We start from the raw sequence: 6,032 nt of genomic DNA, 5'->3' as shown, positions 1-6,032 counted from the left end.
GGAGGGACTGCGCGCCGCCCCCCCCGCCCCGCCCCCCGCCGGCCATGCCCTCACATGACCGTGGGGGGGGCGAGGCGGGGCCGCTGCGCTGGGCGAGCGCTGAGTTTACGGGTTCGAATCCCATAAGCGGCCGGGGAAAACTCAGAACCTGGGGGATCTTTGGAAAGTTAGCAGAGTGGGGAGGACGAGGCAGGGGGGGGGGGCCATGACACCCTTCCCCGAGACCGGGATGGGGCCAGGTTCCAGTTCTGCCTGTTACTGCACTCTGCCCTGGGCCGTCCGTGCTCAGGTTTGAGTTTTCTCATCAGTACTGTAGGTGAAGAAGACCTCTTGCATCTCCTGGGCCAAACAAGCACACTTTTTTTTTTTTTTGGGACGGAGTCTCGCTCTGTCACCCAGGCTGGAATGCAGTTCTAGGCTCACTGCAACCTCTACCTCCCGGGTTCAAGTGATTTCTGGCTAGTTTTTGTATTTTTAGTAGAGAAGGGGTTTCACCAAAACATGAACATTTTATGACCAATTTGTTACTCCTTCCAGTTGGACAGGTTTAACCAAGTGGTCCTCAACGGGAGGGAATTTGTCATCCCTTCCCCAAACAACTCGACAGCGCCTGGGGGTAACCAGCTCACGCTCGGATACCCAAGTCTTGCCAAACCAATAAGGAGGAAAAAGTGCAGTGAAAGGAAGGTGACTTCATTTTTGGAGTTCCCAGTGGGGAAGCAGCTGGCTTAGGCCTCCAGAAACCCCTTCAAACTTGAGGCTGGGGTGAGGGGCTAAAAAAGAGGAACTTGTAATGGTGGGTGTGCAGGGGAGGTGCTAAGTATAAGCTCTGTGTGTTCATGAATTTTGGTGGCTTAAAAGCACATGCTGGCCTCATCCTAATAACGGCCGGGTTGCAGACCACCTTGAGGAAATCTCTGGGATTTTGCAGTTGGGTCTCTGTGCTTGATCTGTGTCCAGATTGGCTCCTGGAACTTTCTTTTTCTTTTTTTTTGAGACATAGTCTTGCTCTTGTTGCCCAGGCTGGAGTGCAGTGGCGTGATCTCGGCTCACTGCAACCTCTGCCTCCCAGGTTCAAGTGATTCTCCTGCCTCAGCCTCCCGAGTAGCTGGGATTACAGGCATGCACCACCACGCCCGGCTAATTTTGTATTTTTAGTAGAGACGGTGTTTCTCCATGTTGGTCAGGTTGGTCTCGAATTCCTAACCTCAGGTGATCCGCCCGCCTTGGCCTTCCAAAGTGCTGGGATTCCAGGCCCGAGCCACCATACCCAGCCTGCTCCTGGAACTTTTAGGTAATCATAATTAGATAGACGCATACAGTTAGGTAAACTTGCAGAGAGTGAGGGAGTTTATGGTGAAAAAGGGGAGGACATGGTGTTTCAAAGAAAGTGCATTTCAAGACCGGGTGCAGTGGCTCACACCTGTACTCCCAGCACTTTGGGAGGCCGAGGTGGGTGGATCACCTGAGGTCAGGAGTTCGAGACCAGCCTGGCCATCATGGTAAATCCCTGGCTCTACTAAAAATACAAAAATTAGCCGAGCATAGCAGGGGCCTGTAATCCCAGCTACTAGGGAGGCTGAGGCAGGAGAATCAGTTGAACCCGGGAGATGAAAGTTGCCGTGAGCTGAGATCGCGCCACCGCACTCCAGCCTGGGCAATAGAGTAACGTTCCATCTCAAAAAAAAAAAAAAAAAAAAAAAAAAATAGCATTCCAGGAAACTATTTCGCTCTCAGTTAGTTGCTTTCTTTTTTCCTTTTCTAAATAAAAACTCAGACTGCTGTGAGTTTCACTTTTTCTTTTTTTAGCTTAAATACACATCTCTCCATCACTGGATGCCTTATGCAAACTAGCCAAGAGCCCCTGTTTTGCTGATTTGTTTAAAAAAAAAAAAATAGACAGCCTTTATTTGGTAAGTCATTAAATCCAAAGCCCAGATTTTCTGCATCTAAAAAAATGAATCTAGGCCAGGCATGGTGGCTCATGCCTGTAATTCCAGCACTTTGGGAGGCTGACACATGAGGTTTGCCTGAGGCCAGGAGTTTGAGACACACACCACCATCTCTGAAAAAAAAGAAAAAGAAACAAACAGAATTGCTGGGTCTGGTGGGGCACTGAGTAGCTGGGACCGCTGGGACGGCTACTCAGGAGGCTGAGGTGTGAGGATCACTCGAGTCCAGAAGGTCAAGGCTGAAGTGAGCTACGATTGCACCACTGCACTGCAGCTGGCTAATTTTTGTATCTTTGGTAGAGACAGGTTTCACCATGTTGGCCAGGCTGGTCTCAAACTCCTGACTTCTGGTGATCTACCTGCCTCAGCCTCCCAAAATGCTGGGATTACAGCGCCAGTCACCATGCCCGGCCTTCTTCTTCTTCTTTTTTTTTTTTTTTTTTTTGAGACAGTCTCGCTCTGTCGCCCAGGCTGGAGTGCACTGGCCGGATCTCAGCTCACTGCAAGCTCCACCTCCCAGGTTTACGCCATTCTCCTGCCTCAGCCTCCCCGAGTAGCTGGGACTACAGACGCCCGCCACCTTGCCCGGCTAGTTTTTTTGTTTTTGTTTTTTTTTTTTTAGTAGAGACGGGGTTTTGTTGTGTTAGCCAGGATGGTCTCGATCTCCTGACCTTGTGATCCGCCCGTCTCGGCCTCCCAAAGTGCTGGGATTACAGGCTTGAGCCACCGCGCCCGGCACCCAGCCTTCTTTGGGGTTTTTATTTTGCTTTGGGGCTTAAGCTAGTTTCAGTCATGATTTTGGCCTCTACTGATGGGATTCCTTTTTTAATTATCCAGAACCTTTCAAAAGTAATGTGACCCACAGCCTGTGTGCTGGCTCACACCTGTAATCCCAGGACTTTGGGAGGCTGAGGCGGAAGGATTGCTTGAGTCTAGGAATTTGAGATTGCCGTGGGCAACATAGCAAGACCTTGTCTCTTTCTTTCTTTCTTTTTTTTTTTTTTTGAAAAAAGAAAAAAGAAAAAAAAAAAAAAAGAACATAGCTGGGAGTGGTGGCGCCTGTAGTCTCAGCTATGCTCCGGGAGACTGTGGCAGAAGAATGGCTTGAGCCCAGGAGACAGAGGTTGCAGTGAGCTGAGATCACACCAATGCCGCTTCACTGCAGCCTGGATGACAGCCAGACCGTCTCAAAAGAAAAAACAAACGGAATGTGACGCTCCCAACTCAGTAATGGGTCAGGGTCTGGCATCGAAATATTGCAAAATCATGGAGTTGGTTCCCCAATTGTGAGCTTAGTGGACGCGGAGAATCAGCCAGAAACCTAGGTCAGCCACTGGCGGGCTGAGTAGCCATAAGCTACAGACATTCAAGAAATGACCAGGGCCAAGCTCAGGGGCTCACACGTGTAATCCCAGCACTTTGGGAGGCCAAGGTGGAAAGATCGCTTGAGCCCAAGTGTTTAAGACCAGCCTGGGGCCGGGCGCGGTGGCTCAAGCCTGTAATCCCAGCACTTTGGGAGGCCGAGACGGGCGGATCACGAGGTCAGGAGATCGAGACCATCCTGGCTAACACGGTGAAACCCTGTCTCTACTAAAAATACAAAAAACTAGCCGGGCGCCATGGCGGGCACCTATAGTCCCAGCTACTCGGGAGGCTGAGGCAGGAGAATGGTGTGAACCCGGGAGGCGGAGCTTGCAGTGAGCTGAGATCCGGCCACTGCACTCCAGCCTGGGTGGCAGAGCGAAACTCCGTCTCAAAAAAAAAAAAAAAAAAAAAAAGACCAGCCTGGGCCGGGCGCGGTGGCTCAAGCCTGTAATCCCAGCACTTTGGGAGGCCGAGACGGGTGGATCGCGAGGTCAGGAGATGGAGACCATCCTGGCTAACACAACGAAACCCCGTCTCTACTAAAAAATATAAAAAACTAGCCGGGCGAGTTGGCGGACGCCTGTAGTCCCAGCTACTCGGGAGGCTGAGGCAGGAGAATGGCGTAAACCCGGAAGGCGGAGCTTGCAGTGAGCTGAGATCCGGCTACTGCACTCCAGCCTGGGTGACAGAGCGAGACTCCGTCTCAAAAAAAAAAAAAAAAAAAAAAAGACCAGTCTGGGCAACATAGTGAGACCTTGTCTCTACACAAAAATTTTAAATTAACCAGGTGTGGTATGCACCTGGGGTCCCAGCTACTCGGGAGGCTGAGGTGAAAGGATCACTTGAGCCCAAGAGGTCAAGACTGCAGTGGGCTTTGATCAGCACTACTGCACTCCAGCCTGGGCAACACGGGGAGATCCTGTCTTTAAAAACATAGGCCGGGCGCGGTGGCTCAAACTTGTAATCCCAGCACTTTGGAAGGCCGAGGTGGGCGGATCACAAGGTCAGAAGTTTGAGACCAGCCTGACCAACATAGTGAAACCCCGTCTCTACTAAAAATACGAGAATTAGCTGGATGTGGTGGCGCTTGCCTGTAGTCCCAGCTACTCAGGAGGCTGAGGTAGGAGAGTAGCTTGAACTCGGGAGGCGGAGGTTGTGGTGAGCCGAGATTATGCCACTGCACTCCAGCCTGTGTGACAGAGTGAGACTCTGTCTAAAAAATAATAATAATAAATTAAATTAAATTAAATTAAATTAAATTAAGACCAGGAACGGTGGCTCATGCCTGTAATCTCAGCATTTTGGGAGGCCGAGGCAGGCGGATCCCCTGAGGTCGGGAGTTCAAGACCAGCCTGACCAACATGGAAAAACCCTGTCTCTACTAAAAATACAAAAGTTAGCTGGGCGTGGTGGTGCACACCTGTAATCCCAGCTACTCAGGAGGCTGAGGCAGGAGAATCGCTTGAACCTTGGAGGCGAGAGGATGCAGTGAGCGGAGATTGTGCCACTGTACTCCAGCCTGGGTGACAAGAGCTAGACTCTCTCAAAAACACCAAAACCCAAAACCAAAACAAAACAGGAATACATCCAAAAAGGAGAGGAGTTGCCCTGCAAGACCCTCTCTGTGTCTCCATATGGCTGAGGCCAAAATCAACATCGACTTTCCTGGCACCACGTTGTTCAGCTTCTGTCTCTTTGCGTCGGCATCCCATTAATTTTTTGATTGTTTGTTTGTTTTGAGACGGGGTCTCGCTCTGTCGCCCAGGCTGGAGTGCAGTGGCACAATCTTGGCTCACTGCAACCTCTGCCTCCCGGGTTCAAGTGATTCTCCTGCCTCAGCCTCCCGAGTAGCTGGGACTACAGGCGCCCGCCACCATGCCTGGCTAATATTTTATAGTTTTAGTAGAGATGGGGTTTCACCATGTTAGCCAGGATGGGCTCCATCTCCTGACCTCGTGACCCACCCACCTCGGCCTCCAAAAGGACTGGGATTACAGGCGTGAACTACAGCACCCGGCCAAGGATGTCTCACTTATTTTAGCTCCACCAGGAAAGGATGTTTTGGTGTTTTTTGTTTTGTTTTGTTTTTGAGATGGAGTCTCACTCTGTCACCCAGGCTGGAGTGACGCCATTGACATTCACTGCAACCCCCACCTCCCAGGTTCAAGCAATTCTTGTGCCTCAGTCTCCGGAGTAGTTGCGGTTACAGGCGCGCCACCACACCCAGCTAATTTTTGGATTTTTAGTAGAGATGGGGGTTCACCGTGATGGCCAGGCTGGTCTGGAACTCCTGACCTCAGGTGATCCTCCCGCCTCAGCCACCTAAACAGCTAGGATTACAGGCGTGAGTCAATGTGCCCCCAGCCTTGGTGGGTTTTTTTGTTTTGTTTTGTTTTGTTTTTTGAGACAGAGTCTCTCTCCGTCGCCCAGGCTGGAGTGCAGTGGTGCGACCTCGGCTCACTGCAAGCTCCGCCTCCCGGGTTCACGCCATTCTCCTGCCTCAGCCTCCCACGTAGCTGGGACTACAGGTGCCCGCCACCACGTCCGACTAATTTTTTTGTATGTTTAGTAGAGACGGGGTTTCACCGTGTTAGCCAGGATGGTCTCGATCTCCTGACCTCGTGATTCGCCCGCCTCGGCCTCCCAAAGTGCTGGGATTACAGGCGTGAGCCACCATGCCCGGTCTTGGTGTGTGTTTTTTTTTTTTTTAGATAA

Source organism: Rhinopithecus roxellana, chromosome 8 (genome assembly GCF_007565055.1).
Source record: "Rhinopithecus roxellana isolate Shanxi Qingling chromosome 8, ASM756505v1, whole genome shotgun sequence".
NCBI classification, from domain to species: domain Eukaryota; kingdom Metazoa; phylum Chordata; class Mammalia; order Primates; family Cercopithecidae; genus Rhinopithecus; species Rhinopithecus roxellana.
This window is presented reverse-complemented; position numbering follows the sequence as displayed.